The 19,633-nt window shown below is 49.4% G+C and overlaps 1 pseudogene; it reads left to right on the top strand.

Annotated features, from left to right (window-relative positions):
- The first annotated feature begins 2,637 nt into the window (after positions 1-2,637).
- The window catches only part of LOC140385960 (cathepsin Z-like), a 28,300-nt pseudogene continuing 11,304 nt past the window's right edge, over positions 2,638-19,633 (top strand).

The raw sequence follows: 19,633 nt of genomic DNA, 5'->3' as shown, positions 1-19,633 counted from the left end.
AACCGGAGCACCCGGAGGAAACCCATGCAGACACGGGGAGAACGTGCAGACTCCGCACAGACAGTGACCCAGCAGGGAATCGATCCTGGGACTCTGGAGCTGTGAAGCAACTGTGCTAACCACTATGCTACCATGCTGCATCATTAATGTATAATGTTATGGTCCCAGCACAGCCCTCTGAGGCACACCACTAGTCATCGGCTGCCATCCTGAAAAAGAACCCTTTATCCCCACTCTCTGCCTTCTGCCAGTCAGCCAATCCTCTATCCATGCCAGGATCTTACCCTTAACACCATGGGCTCTTAACTTATTTAACAGTTTCCTATGTCGCGCCTTGTTAAAGGCCTTCTGGAAATCTAAATAAATCACATCCGCTGGTTCTCCTTTGTCTAACTTCCTTGTTACCTCCTCAAAGAACTCTAACAGATTTGTCAGACCTGACCTGCCCTTGACGAAGCCGTGCTGACTCAGTCCTATTTTATCATGCACTTCCAAATACTCCGCGATCTCATCTTTAATAACGGACTCTAAAATCTTACCAATGACCGAAGTCAGGCTAACTGGCCTATAATTTCCCGTCTTCTACCTCCCTCCCTTCTTAAACAGCGGTGATGCATTAGCCACTTTCCAGTCCTCTGGGACCCTTCCTGCCTCCAGTGATTCCTGAAAGATCACCACCAATGCCTCCACAATTTCCTCAGCTATCTCGTTTAGGACCCTGGGGTGTAGTCCATCCGGTCCAGGTGACTTATCCACCTTCAGACCTTTCAGTTTCCACAGAAACTTCTTCTTCGTGAAGGCCACTACACCCACCTCTACCCCCTGGTTCTCCTGGAGATCTGGCATCCCACTGTTGTCTTCCACCGTGAAGACTGATGCAAAGTAACTATTAATTTCATCTGCCATTTCTTTGTTTCCTATTATCACTTCTCCAGCCACGTTTTCCAGTGGTCCAATGTCTATTTTTGCCTCTCTCTTAACTTTTATATATTGAAAAAACTCTTCCTATCTTCATTTATATTGTTAGCTAGCTTGCACTCATATTTCATCTTCCCTCCCCTTATTGCTTTTTTAGTTGTCCTCTGCTCGCTTTTAAAGGCTTCCCAATCCTCTGGCTTCTCACTAATCCTTGCCACTTTATTTGCTTTTTCTTTAGCTTTTATGCTGTCCTTGACTTCCCTCGTCAGCCATGGATGCCTTGTCCTCCTCTTAGCATGTTTCCTCCTCCTTGGGATACATTTCTGCTGTGCCTTCTGAATAACCCCCCAAAACCCCTGCCATTGCTGTTCCACTTTCTTCCCTGTTAGGCTCCTTTTCCAATCACCTCTGGCCAGCTCCTCCCTCATGTCTTTGTAGTTACCCTTATTTAATCGTAATATCGTTACATCTACATAGAATTTACAGTGCAGAAGGAGGCCATTCGGCCCATCGAGTCTGCACCGGCTCTTGGAAAGAGCACCCTACCCAAGGTCAACACCTCCACCCTATCCCCATAACCCAGTAACCCCACCCAACAGTAAGGGCAATTTTGGACACTAAGGGCAATTTATCATGGCCAATCCACCTAACCTGCACATCTTTGGACTGTGGGAGGAAACCGGAGCACCCGGAGGAAACCCACGCACACACGGGCAGGATGTGCAGACTCCGCACAGACAGTGACCCAAGCCGGAATCGAACCTGGGACCCTGGAGCTGTGAAGCAATTGTGCTATCCACAATGCTACCGTGCTGCCCCTTAAACACGGGGTGATTCTGATTCCTCAACTCTACCCACAGAGATTCTATGCCTTCTGATGCTATATCGCTCCTTACTATCGATTTAACTTCATTCCTTACTAACAATGCAACCCCGCCCCCTTTTCCCATCTGCCTGTCCTTTCGATAGGACACATATCCTTGTATATTTAGATTCTAGCCCTGATCCCCTTGCAGCAATGTCTCTGTGATGCCCACAACATCTTAACGACCAATTTCAATGTGCGTAACAAGCTCATTCACCTTGTTCCGTATACTGCGCGCATTAAGGTACAACACACTCAGACCTGCATTGCCCACCTCCTTTCTCACACTTGTCACCTTTTTTGCTCTGCCTGAGGGTGATGTTGTTCTCTTATTTTGGTTCTCTATTTCCCCTTCAGTTATTACACCTTCTAAGCTAACGCTCTGTTTCCCACCCCCTTGCCATCCTAGTTTAAATCCTCCTGAGTGACACTAGCAAACCTCCCGCCAGGATATTGGTGCTCCTCCAGTTTAGATGCAACCCGTCCAGAAATCTGAAACCCTCCCTCCTACACCACCAGTTTAGCCACGTGTTTAGCTGCACTATCCTCCTATTTCTAGCCTCACTGGCACGTGGCACAGGGGGTAATCCTGAGATTACAACCCTAGAGGTCCTGCTTTTCAGCTTACTGCCTAACTCCCTGAACTCCTTCTGCAGGACCTCATCACTCTTCCTGCCGATGTCGTTAGTACCTATGTGTACTATGACCTCTGGCTGTTCACCCTCCTCCGTCAGGATCTCCTGTATTTGTTCAGAGACCTCCACCCCAACAGGACCCGCCTGTGAGCAATTAGCAAGGCGAAGGCTAGAGCATCTGCCCCCGCTCCCGTCCACGGCTCCGGCAAGTCCGACATCATGAATATGGCCCCCGGGGTTCTGGGCTCCGGGTCTACCTGCAGCATCACCGACATCGTGCTTAAAAGCTACCTCCAAACTTTATCCAACTTCAGGCAGGACCAGAATGTATGTACATGAATGACCAAGCCCATCCCACACCGTTCACAAATGTCCTCCATTCCGACCCCCTCAAACAACCGGCTCATCCTCGACTTTGTCAGGTGCGTTCTATGTACCACCTTTAGCCAGTCTCGCACACAAGGTTGAGGCATTCACCTTCTGCAGCACCTCACACCACAATCCCTCCTCCAGCTCCTTCCCGAGCGCCTCCTCTCACTTGGCCTTAATCCCCTCCAACAATGCCCTAACCTCCTCCAAAATCCTCCCGCAGATCACCGAGATGACCCCCCCTCCAATGCCATCACCAACAACACCCCCTCTAAAAATGAGGAGGGCGCTGCCAACGGAAACATCGGGAAAACATTCTTCGCAAAGTCCCGCAGCTGCATCTACCTAAAGGCCACCCGCCGCGGAATCCCAAACTTCTCCGTCAACTCCTCCAAACTCACAAACCGCCCTTCTAGAAATAAGTCCTTAATTTCCATCGGCCCCACTCCTCCCAACTCCGAAACGTCGCATCCAGCCTCGTTGGCTCAAACACATGGGGCGGGATTCTCCCGCAACTGGCCGGATGGCCCGACGCTGGCGCCAAGAGTGGCGCGAACCACTCCGGCGTCGGGCCGACTGCAAGGTGCGGAATCCTCCGCACTTCTGGGGGCTAGGACGGCGCCAAAGAGGTTGGCGCCGCGCCAACCAGCGCCGAAGGGCCGGCGCTTGCGTAGAACTGCCGGCGTGGTTCCACGCATGTGCAGACCGGCCAGCGTGTTTCCTGCTCATGCGCAGGGAGGTTCTTCTCTGTGCTGCCATGGCGTTTACAGAGGTCGGCGCGGAAGGAAAGAATGCCGCCATGGCACAGTCTTGCCCGCAGATCGGTAGGCCCCGATTGCGGGCCAGGCCACCGTGGGGGCACCCCCAGGCTGGATCCCCCTGCGCCCCCTGAGAACTCACCGTGCCGGCCTACAAGCCAGGTCCCGCTGTGATGGACCATGTCCATTTCACGCCGGCGGGACTGGCCAGGAAACGACGGCCGCTTGGCCCATCGGGGCCCGGAGAATTGCCGGGGGGGGGCCCTAAACCCCACCCCCACCAGGGGAATACGGCAGCCGGTGTCAGAACAGCGGAGCGGGATTCGCACTGTTCCCCAGGGATTCTCCGACCCGGCGGGGTGTCGGAGAATCCCGCCCCTGGACCGGGATTCTCCGAACACCTGGCCAAGTGTTGACGCCAGCCTAAACACCGGAGTGTGGTACGCCGGCGAAAACAGGCCTCCTGGCCCAACAATTCATCTTTAGCGGGCTAGCATGGCGCCGGAGTGCTGCACGCTGCTGCTCCCGCCGAGTCCCGCCGGACCCGCGCCAGCGCATACGCATGGTTGCCATCTCCGCACCGGCGCGGAGCAACATGTCGGGGAACTTACAGCGGGCTGCGCGTAAGGAGGTAGGCCACCTCCAGATCGTGGCCGTCCGATGATCGGAAGTCCCCGATCGCGGGCCTGGACCCGCGGAGGCCCTCCTCAGAGTCAGATCCCCCCGCTCCCCCCCACCAGGACGTTCACCGCGGCCGTGGGTCCGACCTCCCGCCAGGTGGCACCAGGTTTGAACCACGCCGGCGGGACTCGGCGGGAGTTCGGCCCATCGCCCGCGGAGAATCGCGCTCCGGCGTCGGAGCGGCACGGTGGGAATTTCCCGCGCCCCTGGCGATTCTCCCACCCGACGCAAGCTCGGAGAATCCCGCCCATGTTTCCCTCGGATCGGCATCAGCTTCGACTCTGCCCCTAACCTAAAGTGTTGCCAAAATTTCCTCCAAATGTTCAACGTGGCCACCACCACTGAACTCCCCGAATATTTAGCCACCTGGAGTTATAGGATGTGAAGATTGAGATCGTTTAGATTGGAGCCCAGTGGTTTACACTGCACGACATTTCAAATAGCCAATAGCAATGTGTTTCACTCCGGCTATCTTGCCTGAAATACCCTGATGTCTGGGTAACTTGCCCTGGGAGATTACATACTTAATAATGTAAACTAATAAAAGAAAGGCTAGAATTTATACAGCGGATCTCACAACCCTAACTCGTCTCAAAGTACTTCACAGCCAGTGACCTGTAAGTCAGTGTTGTAATGTCTGAGAAAAAGGCTTTGGGATAAAAGTCTGCTTTTACTTAGTGTCCTCAGATTGTATCAACATCAATAGGAAAGGTGCTTGGCCATCTGCATACCTGTCTGTCCAGAATGTCCTAGACTGTGGTCATTCTGGCTCCTGCTACGGGGGAGACCACTTGGAGGTTCGGAGTTACGCTCATGCTAACGGAATTCCAGATGAAACCTGCAACAACTACCAGGCGAAGGACCAAGGTACGATCCTCTCTTAACTCTTAAGACCTGAACCTCCTTTGTGTGTGCACAAATACTTTTAAATAGACTTAAATGTCAGTCTTAATATTACTGTTATGTTTCATTGGAGCTGTTCTTGATCCACGGGACAATAAACATTTTGCATGTGATCCCTTTGTCACACCTGAAAACCAAGGATGGCCATCAATGTTACATAGAATTACATAGAGTTTGCAATTCAGTAGCAGGCCACTCGGCCCAACTGGTCCATGCTGGTGTTGATGCGGCAAATGATTACCCACACACCTTACTTCATCTAACGCATCAAGGGCAGCACGGCAGCACAGTGGTTGCACTGTTGCTTCACAGCACCAGGGAGCCGGGTTCGATTCCCGGCTTGGGTCACTGTGTGTGTGGAGTCTGCACGCTCTCCCCATGTCTGCGAGGTTTCCTCCGGGTGCTCCGGTTTCCCCCCACAAGTCCCTAAAGACGTGCTGTTAGGTAATTTGGACATTCTGAATTCTCGCTCCATGTACCCGAACAGGAATGCGGAATTTTCACAGTAACTTCATTGCAGTGTTAATGTAAGCCTACTTGTGACAATAAAGATTATTATTATAATAAATTTATCCCTCTACTCCTTACTGAAATACCTCTTTGAGATTGCAATTCAGCCTTTGGGCAGTGGGTGGATTTGCAGTCCCCATTTAATCTGTAACTCACCCACACAGAGTTTTATATCACAGCGGAAAACCATTTGGCCCTTCATGCCCATGCTAGCTCTCGTAAAATAGTTGCCTACATATCCCATTTTCCTGCCCTACTCTTAATCCCATCTCTTTTTTTTCTTCTTTCAAATTTTTATCCATTCCCTTTTAGAACTTACCTTGCATTTTGTTTCCCCCAATGTTTTTGGTACAGCGTTCCACGGTAATTTTCCAACCCCACCTTCCATTTTTTTAGTGTTTGTCTTAAATTAATGTTCTCTTGGTTACAGGCTCAACAATTGTCCTTTCCTATTTACCTCATCAGAACTACTTAGAATTGTGAATGTCTCTAGATGACCTCCTTCCCTGTGTAAGAGCTGGCTGAGTGATGCTCCAACAAGAATATTCATCAGGGACATCAGGAAGGAACCTCTTCACCTTTACTCAGGTAGAGGTCAGTTCTTTACACAGAGAATGGTGGGTGTGTGGAATGCACTGCCAGCAGAGGTGGTGGAGTCAGAGTCATTAGGGACATTTAAGCGACTCTTGGACAGGCACATGGACAGCAGTAAATTGAAGAGGTGTAGGTTAGGTTGATCTTAGATTAGGATAAGTGGTCGGCACAACATCGTGGGCTGAAGGGCCTGTACTGTGCTGGACTGTTCTCTGTTTACTCTTCACTCAAGAACCATCGGAAAGAACCACCCAGTCTACGCCTCAGAATTAATGTTTGAAAGATGAATTAAGATTGGCTCATTGAATTTTCGTACATCAACTGCTTCAGATGATGTTAGCAATAACCAATCTCCCATCAGGAAGCAAACACGCTTCTGAATGTGCGCCTTAATCCATTTTTTTGGTCAGTTATCAGTCCGTCAGGCAGCAAAGTCTGCTAAGATTTTTTAATTATTGTTTAAATCTTGGAATCGTGATTAACAGCACTTAAACTGTGAGCATGTAAATAATTCATGGATGGGGTTAAATGATGAAATAAATAGAGGTTATATCACATTGAAAATGATGGTCGCCATAGTCCCCGAGCACCATAGACTGCTTTCCCCCCCTTTCCCCAGGGCTGACTGGATTGGATTTATTTATTGTCACGTGTACCGAGGTACAGTGAAAAGTATTTTTCTGCGAGCAGCTCAACAGATCATTAAGTACATGAGAAGAAAAGGGAATAATAGAAAATATATAATAGGGCAACACAATGTATACAATGTACATACGCACTGGCATCGGATGAAGCACACAGGGTGTAGTGTTAATGAGGTCAGTCCATAAGAATCTGGTGACAGTGGGGAAGAAGCTGTTTTTTGAGTCTGTTCGTGCGTGTTCTCAGACTTCTGTACCTCCTGCCCGATGGAAGAAGTTGGAAGAGTGAGTAAGCCGGGTGGGAGGGATCTTTGATTATGCTGCCCGCTTTCCCCAGGCAGCGGGAGGTGTAGATGGAGTCAATGGATGGGAGGCAGGTTTGTGTGATGGACTGGGCGGTGTTCACGACTCTCTGAAGCTTCTTGCGGTCCTGGGCCGAGCAGTTGCCATACCAGGCTGTGATGCAGCCTGATAGGATGCTTTCTATGGTGCATCTGTAAAATTTGGTAAGAGTCAATGTGGACATGCCGAATTTCCTTAGTTTCCTGAGGAAGTATAGGCGCTGTTGTGCTTTCTCGGTGGTAGAGTCGACGTGGGTGGACCAGGACAAATTTTTGGAGATGTGTACCCCTAGGAATTTGAAACTGCTAACCATCTCCACCTCGGCCCCGTTGATGCTGACAGGGGTGTGTAAGGTACTTTGCTTCCTGAAGTCAATGACCAGCTCTTTAGTTTTGCTGGCATTGAGGGAGAGATTGTTGTCGCTACACCACTCCACTAGGTTCTCTATCTCCCGCCTGTATTCTGACTCGTCGTTATTCGTGATCCGGCCCACTATGGTCGTATCGTCAGCAAACTTGTAGATGGAGTTGGAACCAAGTTTTGCCACGCAGTCGTGTGTGTACAGGGAGTAGAGTAGGGGGCTAAGTACGCAGCCTTTTAAAAAAAATATGTTTATTCAAATTTTTCAACAAATTTTCAACAAGTCCCCCCTCCCCCCCCACAAGAAGAAAGAAACAAGAACACAACAAGAAGAATTTATACATTGGATTTCCCCCATATACAAAACCCCCCCATATAACATTTTAAAACACAAATAGGGAAACCCCCCCGCCCGCCCCACCTTCACCCAAACGCCACCCCAAAAGAAATCCCCCCCTCCCTCCCACCATCACCCCTTCCCCCGCCCTTGGGCTGCTGCTGACCTCCTCCTAACGCTACGCGAGATAGTCTAGGAACGGTTGACACCGCCTGAGGACCCCTGCACAGACCCTCGCAAGGCAAACTTTATCCTCACCAGCTTGATGAACACTGCCATGTCATTGATCCAAGCTTCCACACTGGGGGGCTTCACATCTTTCCATAGTAACAAAATCCTCCGCCGGGCTACCAGGGACGCAAAGGCCAGAATACCGGCCTCTGTCGCCTCCTGCAGTCCCGGCTCGTACGTTACCCCAAATAATACCAACCCCCAGCTCGGCTTGACCCGGGCTTTCACCACCTTGGACATAGTCCTCACAAAACCCCTCCAAAACCCATCCAGCGTCGGGCTCGACCAGAACATATGGACGTGATTTGCCCGAGCATCTCCCACATCTGTCCTCCACCCCAAAGAACCTACTCAACCTCGCCCCTGTCATATGCGCTCTGTGAGTAACTTTGAACTGTATTAGGCTGAGCCTGGCGCAAGAGGAGGAAGAATTAACCCGACTCAGGGCATCAGCCCACAGACCCTCATCTATCTCCTCCCCAAGCTCCTCCTCCCACTTGCCCTTTAACTCCTCCACCGAGGCCTCCTCCTCTTCCTTCAGCTCCTGGTAAATCGCCGAAACCCTGCCTTCTGCAACCCATACACCCGAAATCACCCTGGCCTGAATCCCACGTGCCGGAAGCAGCGGGAATTCCCTCACCTGCCGCCTCACAAACATCCTCACTTGCATGTACCTGAAAGCGTTTCCCGGGGGTAGCCCAAACTTCTCCTCCAGCACCCCTAGGCTCGCAAACGTCCCATCGATGAACAGGTCCCCCATTCTTCTAATCCCTGCCCGATGCCAGCTCCAAAACCCCCCATCCATCCTTCCTGGGACAAACTGATGATTCTCCCGAATCGGGGACCAAACCGAGGCTCCCACCTTGCCCCTGTGTCGCCTCCACTGCCCCCAGATCTTCAGCGTCGCCGCCACCACAGGCTCGTGCCCACACAGGACGCCATCTCTAGCCTCTTCCACGCCGCCCCCTCTCCCTCCATTACCGACTTACGGATCATCGCCACATTGGCTGCCTAATAATAGCCACACAAATGCGGCAGTGTCAGCCCCCCCCCCCCCCCCCCCCCCCCGTCCCTGCTATGCTCCAGAAACACTCTCTTCACCCTCGGGGTCTTATTCGCCCACACAAATCCCATGATGCTCCTGCTTACCCGTTTGAAAAAGACCTTTGGGGATCATAATGGGAAGGCATTGGAACACAAAGAGAAACCTCGGGAGGACTGTCATTTTGACCGACTGCACCCTACCCGTTAGTGAGAGTGGCAGCATATCCCATCTTTTAAAATCCTCCTCCACCAACAAAGTCAAATTGAGCTTGTGCAGGGCCCCCCAACTCCTAGCTACTTGGATCCCTAGGTACCGAAAGCACCTTTCCGCCTCTTTAGTCGTAGCTCGTCTATCCCCCTTCACTGGTCCCCTGAATGCACCACAAAGAGCTCATTCTTCCCTACTTCAGTTTATACCCCGAAAAGTCCCCAAACTCCCTACGGATCCGCATGACCTCCACCATCCCCTCCACTGGATCCGCAACATACAACAACAGGTCGTCCACATACAACAACACCCGGTGTTCCTCTTCCCCCCCCGGACCAATTCCCTCCATTTCCTGGACTCCCTCAGTGCCATGGCCAGCGGCTCAATTGCCAGTGCAAACAACAAGGGGGATAAGGGGCACCCCTGCCTCGTCCCCGGTACAGCCGAAAGTACTCCGACCTCCGCCAGTTCATAGCCACACTTGACACCGGGGCTCTATATAGCAGTCTGACCCAACTGATGAACCCCTCCCCGAACCCAAACCTCCGCAACACTTCCCAAAGATACTCCCACTCCACACGATCAAAGGCCTTCTCCGCATCCATAGCTGCCACTACCTCCGCTTCCCCCTCCACCGAGGCCATCATAATCACATTGAGGAGCCTCCGCACATTTGTATTTAGCTGCCTACCCTTCACAAATCCGTCTGGTCCTCATGAATCACCCCCGGGACACAGTCCTCAATTCTCGTAGCCAGCACCTTCGCCAGCAACTTAGCGTCAATATTGAGGAATGAGATCGGTCTATACGACCCACATTGCAATGGATCCTTGTCCCGCTTCAAGATCAAAGAAATCAGCGCCCTGGACATTGTCGGGGGCAAGGTCCCCCGCTCCCTCGCCTTATTAAAAGTCCTCACTAGCAACGAGCCCAGCAGGTCCACGTATTTCCTGTAAAATTCAACCGGGAACCCATCCGGCCCCGGGGCCTTCCCCGTCTGCATGCTCCCCAATCCTTTAACCAGCTCCTCCAGCCCAATCGGCGCCCCTAAACCAGCCACCTCCTCCTCCTCCATCCTCGGGAACCTCAGCTGATCCAGGAATCGTCGCATCCCCTCCTCCCCCGCTGGGGGCTCAGACCTGTCCAGATCCCCATAGAAGTCTCTAAATACCTTGTTTATTCTCACCGCACTCCGCACCGTATTCCCCCCTCTATCCTTAACTCCACCAATCTCCCTCGCTGCCTCCCTCTTATGAAGCTGATGTGCCAGCATCTGACTCGCCTTCTCCCCATACTCATACGCCGCCGCCTGCGCTTTCCTCCACTGTGCCTCTGCTTCCTCCGTGGTCATCAGGTCGAATTCCGTCTGGAGGTTCCGTCGTTCCCTAAGCAGCCCCTCTCGGGGGCCTCTGCATAACTCCTGTCCACCCTTAAAATGTCCCCCACCAACCTTCTCTCTCCCTCCTCTCTCTCTTCTCCCTGTGGGTCCTAATGGGGATTAGCTCTCCCCTGATCACTGTAGCCAGTTAAAATGGCTAACTCCCGATTTAGAATGGCTAACCCCCATTTAAAATGGCGAACGGAAAAGGCTGATGGGAAAATCAGCCAACAGGACTAAAACAAGCAGCTACAGGTAAACTGTGTATTCACCACTGGGAAGGCCAGACAAGATCGATACCTGCAGCCATCAGCACAACAAAACACCAGCCATCTGAATACTAATGAGCAATCCCTGGGAACAATGTGCAACAATTTAGACACACAAAGCCAACCCAGACTCTTCGGCGTCAACGGGAGCCTACACAAAGGGAGGTGAACGATCACCCCAAGACCGCCCATCGATCAAGGAATCGCTCCAGCATTGGAGAATATCGAACCAAGTGATTGGGACAAAGTCCAATCACTTGGAACCAGGTACAGGGTCCGCCCCGAAAGGCGGGAAGCCCCTGGGGACTATAAGAATACAGTCCAAGTTCAAATCGACCCTTCTGCCACCCTTCCGCACCCTTCTGCTAGCCTTCTGCAACAGCCACTCAAATCATAAGTCTTACTTCAACGCTCGCTACGATAAAGGAGCTCCTATCTATCGATCTGTACCAGCTTTGAATCCCGCAGGCTCAGAACCCAAACTCTCCCACAGCCCCCACATCAAATCCATTCACCCATCCCCACCCAGCACCAAAACAAAAAGAACATTCCCCAAATGCAGTAAACATAATAAACATCCCCCCACGACAAACCCTCTGTTTGAGTCCAACTTTTCAGTCTGGCTAAAGTTCCATGCCTCATCAGGCGTTTCAAAATAGTGGTGCCGATCTTGGAACGTGACCCACAATCGCGCTGGCTGCAGCATCCCGAACTTCACCCCCTTCCGATGGAGCACCGCCTTAGCCCGGTTAAAACCAGCCCTCTTCTTAGCCACCTCCACACTCCAGTGCTGGTAAATTCGGATCTCCGTGTTCTCCCACCTGCTGCTCCGCTCTTTTTTTGCCCATCTCAGGACTCACTCTCTGTCCATAAAGCGGTGGAACCTCACCACTACAGCCCTTGGCGGCTCGTTGGCTTTGGGTCTCCTTGCCAGGACCCGATGAGCCCCACCCAGCTCCAGGGGCCTCGGGAAAGCACCCGGGCCCATCAGTGAATTGAGCATCGTGCTCATATATGCCCCGGCATCGGGCCCCTCCACTCCTTCAGGGAGACCCAGAATCCGAAGATTCTTCCTCCTCGACTTATTCTCCAGGTCCTCAAATTTTTCCGCCCACCTCTTGTGCAGCACCTCGTGCGCCTTCACCTTCACCGCCAGGCCCAAGATCTCGTCCTCGTTCTCCGAGGCTTTTTGCCGCCCCTTGGGCCTTCTGGGTCTCCACAAGCTTCTCAATCGCCGCCTTCATTGGTGCCAGCATTTCTGTCCTCAGCTCCGCAAAGCAGCGTTTAAGAAACTCCTGCTGCTCCTGCGACCACTGCGCCCACGCTGCTTGGTCTCCACCCATCGCCATCTTGCTTTTCCTCCCTCGCACTTTCCGCTGCACCAGGATCACTTTTTTAACCGCTCCACTCCTGGTCCAATCCATATAGTGTCGGGGGGACCTTGCTGTCACCTTCCCACACTGGAAGCTGTCGAACAATTGACGTTGGGGCCCTTCTGAAGAGCCCAAAAGTCCGTTCCCGGTGGGAGCTGCCGAACGTGCGACGTACCTAGGTATAGCCGCAACCGGAAGTTAAGTACGCAGCCTTGCAGGGCCCCGGTGTTGAGGACTATTGTGGAGGAGGTGTTGTTGTTCATTCTTACTGATTATGGTCTGTGGGTCAGAAAATCGAGGATCCAGTTGCAGAGTGGGGAGCCAAGTCCTAGGTTTTGGAGCTTTGATATGAGCTTGGCTGGGATTATGGTGTTGAAGGCGGAGCTGTAGTCAATAAATAGGAGTCTAATGTAGGAGATGCCTTGTTTTACGAGATGCTCTAGGGATGAGTGTAGGGCCAGGGAAATGGCGTCTGAGCTGGACCGGTTGCGGTGGTATGCGGATTGCAGTGGATCAAGGCGTTCTGGGAGTATGGAGGTGATGCGCGTCATGATCAACCTCTCGAAGCACTTCATTACGACTGAAGTCAGGGCCACCGGACGGTAGTCATTGAGGCACGTTGCCTGCTGGTGGTGATTTAACTTGAGGATTACCATACCTCCGGCAAGATTGAGAAGGCAGAACCTTCATGGATTAACCTCAGCCGATACGGGAATTGAACCCAATTGTTCCACATCACAAGCCTGCCATCCAGCCAACTGAGCTAACCGACCATTTCCCCTTAGTGTTAACTGCTTGGCTATTAAGGCTGGTGTTTGAGATTGTTACAGATTTGTGTGACTGTGGGTGGCTAAACATAAATTTGGGGTGCAAGTATCACCTGAAATGTGAAAATTAGGCTATTGAGTGCCATTTATATCCTTAAAGTATAAATGTAAAAAGTTAAAATTAAAAAAAATCACCTTCTACATCAGAAATTCAACATGGAAGTCAGAGTTGTGAAAAGTGCTCTGCGCTGTCATCAAGTGGCCACATTTGATAACTACAGAGCGACATAGATTGTTGGAGCAGGAGTAGGCCATTTGGCACTTTAAGCCTGATCCGCCATCCGATAAGAGCAATGCATAAAAGAAAGAAAATAATAAAAATACTATCAGGAAGATAATGCAGACCCAAAGCAATTCTTGAAGTATTTTGGTGTCACATTGATGGGGAAATGCTATTTAAAATGGTTACAGGTGTTGCAGAGTAAGTGTACATTCCTGTACAGTGCCGGAAAAGATTGAAGTTTAAGCATTCAGTTGTACTGAACTCAAAGCTGCTTAAGCTGGGTAGCTGAAGCAAACAATGATAGTGCTGCGTTGGTCATTCGCTTCAAATAGTGCCAGCCTGTGACATGAGAAAGTTTAACAATCGCTTTGGGCCGGCTTGCAGTTGTCAGCTCCACAGTGTTGTTAGGGAGTAGGTAAATAGTGTTGGTGGTTACACTATTGGCTGGATGAAGTACACTTTGTGGGAGTACTGGCCTTTTCCTGACCCTCGCTCTGTCCACTGAGACAGCATCCAGTAACGGCCTCCAGATCATAATTCGTAAACCTCTATTGGAGGTCAGTTTTAGTCACTTAGCTTCTGACATGCACTTTTTGACTATTATATTCATTTGTATTCATTTAACCAGTGTGGTACATGCACTACCTTTGGTGTCTGCAATGTGTTCCAGAACTATACCCTGTGGAAAGTTGGGGATTATGGTGACCAGATAAAGGCAGAGATCTACACCAATGGGCCTATCAGGTAATGGACTTGGTTGTTACTGCCTTGTCCAACCTGTGTTATTTCATTAAGACTTTTCTCTGTTGGTTATTTGTCCGAACTCAGTTATTTGGCTGGTGTGGATGAAGTGGGCTGAAAAAAGAAAAGGAGGTTTTGGGTATTGCCAGTTATTGGTGCCTCTATCAGGTGTTTGACAAAAGTGCTGCTGCTTGAAAATGTTAGTTTTCCTTTACTAGTTCCCTCCCTGCCACTCTTTCAATTCCAGTTATTGCAACGAGCCTTTCGAGAAGCAAGGAATTCAGTCTCCAAGGCAAGGATTTCTCAAGTTGTCTGGCCAGAATACAGCTGGTTGACCTATGACACAAAAACCTGCATTTATAATGCACCCACCAGACATTTAATGGTGTTAAGAGGCTTCACGATGAATGTTAGCAAACAAAATTTGACTCCAAGCCAGATAGGGAAACCTCAGGCCAGAAGACCAAAGGATTTAAGGAGCATTTTACAGGAAGAGAGAGTGAGAGAGCGACATCGGTCTCGGGGAGAAATTCCAGTGTAGGGCCTAGGCAGCTAAAGGCAATTGGTGGAGTGACTGATATCAGGGTTGGCAGGAGACCTGAATTGGAAGAACTGAGAGATGTCAGAGTTGCAGGGCTGGGGGAGGTTGCAGAGAATCCCACCCAGTCCAATAAAGGAGAGGACAGATGGCCTCCATGTTGGAATATGTGGTGGAGGCAAATATAGCCTTCTGCTTGGAAAAAGCAAAAGGGTTTGTTTTCAGTGTCCTGGGCCCAAACATCTTCCGCTGCTTCATCAATGACCTCCTTCCATCATCAGGTCAGCAGAGGGGATGTTCGCTGATGATTACAAAATGTTCAGCACCATTCATGTCTCCTCAGAAAACAAAGCAGTCCATGTCCAAATGTGTCAAGACCTGGGCAATATCCAGGCTTGGTCTGACAAATGGCAAGTAATATTCGCGCCACACAAGTGCTAGACAATGAACATCTCCAACAAGAGAGAATCTAACATCGCCCCTTGACATTCAAGGGTATTACCATCACTGAATCCCCCATTGTCAATGTCCTGGGGGTTACCATTGACCAGATACTCAACTGGACTATGATATAAATACTGTGACTACAAGAGCAAGTCAGAGGCTAGGAATCCTGCGGCGAGTAACTCACCTCCTGACCAGCCCCCGAAGCCTGTCCACCATCTACAAGGCACAGGTCAGGATTGTGATGGAATATTCTCCAATTGCCTGGATGGGTGCAACTCCAAACCACTCAAGAAACTAGACACCATCCAATATTTTATTGGCACCCCATTTGCCACTTTAACCATTCACTCCATCCACCAGCAACACAAGATGGCAGTAGTATGCATCAGCTGTAAGATGCACTGCAGCAACTCACCAAGGTTTCTTAGACAGCACCTTCCAAACCCATAGCCACTACCATCTAGAAGGACAAGGGCAGCAGATACATGAGAATCCCACTGCCTGGAAGTTCGCCTCCAAGTCACTCACCATCCTGACTTCAAAATATATCACTGTTCCTTCGCTGTTGCTGGGTCACAATCCTGAAACCCCCTTCCTAACAGCAGTGTGGGTGTACCTACACCACGTGGACTGCAGCGGTTCAAGAAGACAGCTCATCACCACCTACTCGAGGGTAATTAATGATTGACAATGAATTCTGGCCTAGCCTGCAATGCCCACATCCCATCAGTGAATAAAAAAACTCAACACTCAAACTTGCAGTTACTCAATCATAGATCAGCAAACATCATATAACTTAAAATGCTTGCAGCAAAAAGAAATCTACATTGGTATGAGTGGACATCACATAATAAATTCATACATCCATTCAATCTACTTCTATTTTGGTGGTGGGGGGAGTGAATGTTTGCGGAAGTGCCAATCAAGTGGTGTCCTGGATGGTGTGAAGCTTCTTGAGTGTTGTTGGAGCTGCATTCATCCTGACTTGTGCCTTGTAGATAGTGGACAGGCTTTGGGGAGTCAGGAAGTGACTTACTCAGCACAGGATTCCCTGCCTCTCACCTGCCACGGTATTTATATGGCATGTTCAGTTCAAGTTTCTGGTCAGTGATAAACCCCAGGATGTTGATAGCGGGGGACTATGACAACATGAAATTGAATTAGGTCATGTGTGATTTTCACAAGAGCATTTCTTTACCAAAAGGTAACATTAGCCTCATGACACCACCATGGCCACTAACACCAGCTGCATGTGAGCAATGCATAGGAACTGAGAAAGTGCCTTGCATGTCCATTTGGCCAGTCAAAGTATCACAGAATCATAGAATCCCTACAGTGCAGAAGGAGGCCATTTGGCCCAGCGAGTCTGCACCGACCCTTCGAATGAGCACTTTACTCATGTCCACTCCCCTGTCCACCCTGCCCTATCCCTGTAACCCCATAACCTAACCTGCACGTCCCTGGATACTAAGGCACAATTTATCATGGCCAATCCACCTAACCCGCACATCTTTGGACTTTCCCGTTAGTGGGAAAATCCAAAAGGAATGAAAGAAGGGAATATAGTTATATCACTCGGTCGCCTTGCTGACATTTGTCGAAAAGGAAGAATACTCAGATTAAAAAGAAGTTGGCTCATGTTTTAATATCGAATCATAGGCACCCAAAGAAGCTACACTCCATTGTATCTGTGCTGGTTCTTGGCAAGGGCTTTCCAATTCATCCCACTTCTCGGCCTTTCTCCTGAAAAATTACTCTTTTTTCAAGTATTTATCCAACTCCTTTCTGAAAATTATTATTCACTTTGTCCCCACAATCTTATCAGGTATTACATTCTAGATTGTAATAACTCACAGCATTAAAAAACGATACTTCCCATTTCTTTCCCTTGGATTGTTTTTCTAATTGTTTGTCAGTCTGTGTGTGTGTCAGCGGTATAAAATTTCTCCTTTTCTATCCGCTTGACCAAAACCGCTCAGGAATTGTAACTTGCTGTGTTTGTTTGGGTTCCAGTTGTGGTATACTGGCAACAAAGAAACCGGATGCTTACCGCGGAGGAATGTTTGCAGAATATGAGCCGCTAGCTATCACCAATCACACAGCGGCAGGCTGGGGTGTGGATGAAAATGGAAGAGAGTATTGGATAGTCTGAAACTCTTGAGGTGAACCATGGGTGAGTGTGCTGCTTGTCCATGTAATGCAGGGTAGGGATTTTCATGGCCACAAAGTCCCTTTGGAAAAAAATGATTGGGGTCATTGCAAAGCGGAGCGGAGAGAGGCCAAACCATTGCAGATATTGAATGGTGCTGGCTCTATTTTAGAACACAATGTCAAGAGGTGTTCAGATCCCATTTGATGTTATAATTGGATGGAAAGATCCCAGAATGGAACCCTGGCTCCTTTACTTTTCCTTTATAAAACATGGATGAAGAGCTACAGGATCGCTAGTTTAAACAACAAGAAAAAAGCATTTATTAAACACGAAAAATTGGATTATGATACATGGGTGGCACAGTAGCACAGTGGTTAGCACGGTTGCTTCACAGCTCCAGGGTCCCAGGTTCGATTCCCGACTTGGGTCGCTGTCTGTGCGCACATCCAGGCATAGGAACAGCTTGTTCCCCACAGCAACCAGACTCCTCAACGACTCTGTTGATTATTATTTTGTCTGCTATGTACGTACTGTGTACGTTCCCTTGGCTGCAGAAAAATATTTTTCACTGTACTTCGGTATATGTGACAATAAATATCAATTAATCAAGAGGTGCAGGTTAGGTGGATTGGCCATGCTAAATTGCCCTGAGTATCCAAAAGGGTTAGTTGGGGTTACTGGGATAGGGTGGAGGTGTGGGCTTGGTTGGGGTGCTCTTTCCGGGGCTGGTGCAGATTCAATGGACCGAGTGGCCTCCTTCTGCACTGTAAATTCGATGATACGCCTTTACTCCCCCCCCTTAGTTTAACAATTACACACAGATTTTAAGATTAATGCTGATTACAAAGTACATTTTAAACTACAATGGTCTCATTAACACACAAAGTCCCTTTTCAGCACCCAATATGACTGTGGTAAGGCACGCTCCTCTCTGAAGCCAAGTGCATGTCTGTGAATTCCACCTCAAAATCCTCCCCGATGATTTTTATACCCTGAGCCGCCTTGTCTCACTAAACTCCGGCTTCCACACGAGCGGTTTCAAATTCCGCTTTCAAAAGTCACACTTTCAAATCTTCTTTTAAATTATGCTTTCCCTTGATTGCATCCATCAAGGTTTTGCTTTCAGGTTTTACACCTCTCCCTTCAGATTGCCTTTGTCTCCAAGGTCATAGGGTCATAGTGGTCTACAGAACAGAAAAGGCTCTTGGGCCCATTGTATCTGCACTGGCCAAAAACAACCATCTATTCTAATCCCATTTTCCAGCACTTGGCCGGTAGCCTTGTATGCCTTGGCATCGCAAGTGCAGATCTAAATACTTTTTAATTGTTACGAGGGTCTTTGCCTCCAGCACCCTTTCAGGTAGCGAGTTCCAGATTCCCACCTAACCCACATTTTATACGGTTCTAGCTGAACCTCCCTGCTCTTCAACTCTATGCCTTGGCTAATAAGGTAAGAAGTCTTACAACACCAGGTTAAAGTCCAACAGGTTTGTTTCAAGTCACTAGCTTTCGGAGCGCAGCTCCTTCCTTCACCTGAGGAAGGAGCAGCGCTCCGAAAGCTAGTGATTTGAAAGAAACCTGTTGGACTTTAACCTGGTGTTGTAAGACTTCTTTCTGTGCTCACCCCAGTCCAACACCGGCATCTCCATATCTTGGCTAATAAAGGCAAGTATACCATATGCCTTCTTAACCATTGTATGCACTTGCTCTGCTACCTTAAGGGATCACACTGACATCCCCTTGATCCTCGGTGCTTCCTAGGGTCCTACTGTTATGTATTCCCTTGTCTTGTTTGTCCTGCCCAAGAGCATCATCTCACACATATCTGGATTGGATTCCAGTTGCCAATTTCTGCAATTATTTCAAATAATGTCTCCCGAACTGTAGTAATTTCTCACAAGCCTCAGCCCTACTGTAGGTATCTTTCTGGTCGCTCACAACAGAATGCCTTTTCAACTCTCTGTGACTTTACTGAACAGTAATTTGTTCTGGTTCCCAATTCCCTCTGTCCTGTTAACTCCAGACTTCTTGGAAACCTCTCATAATTTCTCTTAATTTCCTTAACTAGTTGGACTTTATGTTCCTGGCATTTTTTTTCTTAACCATTATTCCATTATAATCTGAAAGGCTGAGGAAGATGTTCGCTCTTTAGCCTTCTAAAATCAACTGCTTCCAGCCGAGTTGTGAGAGCTGCCTTCTTTCTCACTGCTTATCTCCAACTGCTCACAAATTAGCTAAACTAAAACTTAAAAACTTCTCTCCCTTACGAGGCCCCAGTTGCTAAGCAAT

This window comes from Scyliorhinus torazame, chromosome 11 (genome assembly GCF_047496885.1).
Source record: "Scyliorhinus torazame isolate Kashiwa2021f chromosome 11, sScyTor2.1, whole genome shotgun sequence".
Classification (NCBI taxonomy): domain Eukaryota; kingdom Metazoa; phylum Chordata; class Chondrichthyes; order Carcharhiniformes; family Scyliorhinidae; genus Scyliorhinus; species Scyliorhinus torazame.
This window is presented reverse-complemented; position numbering and strand designations above follow the sequence as displayed.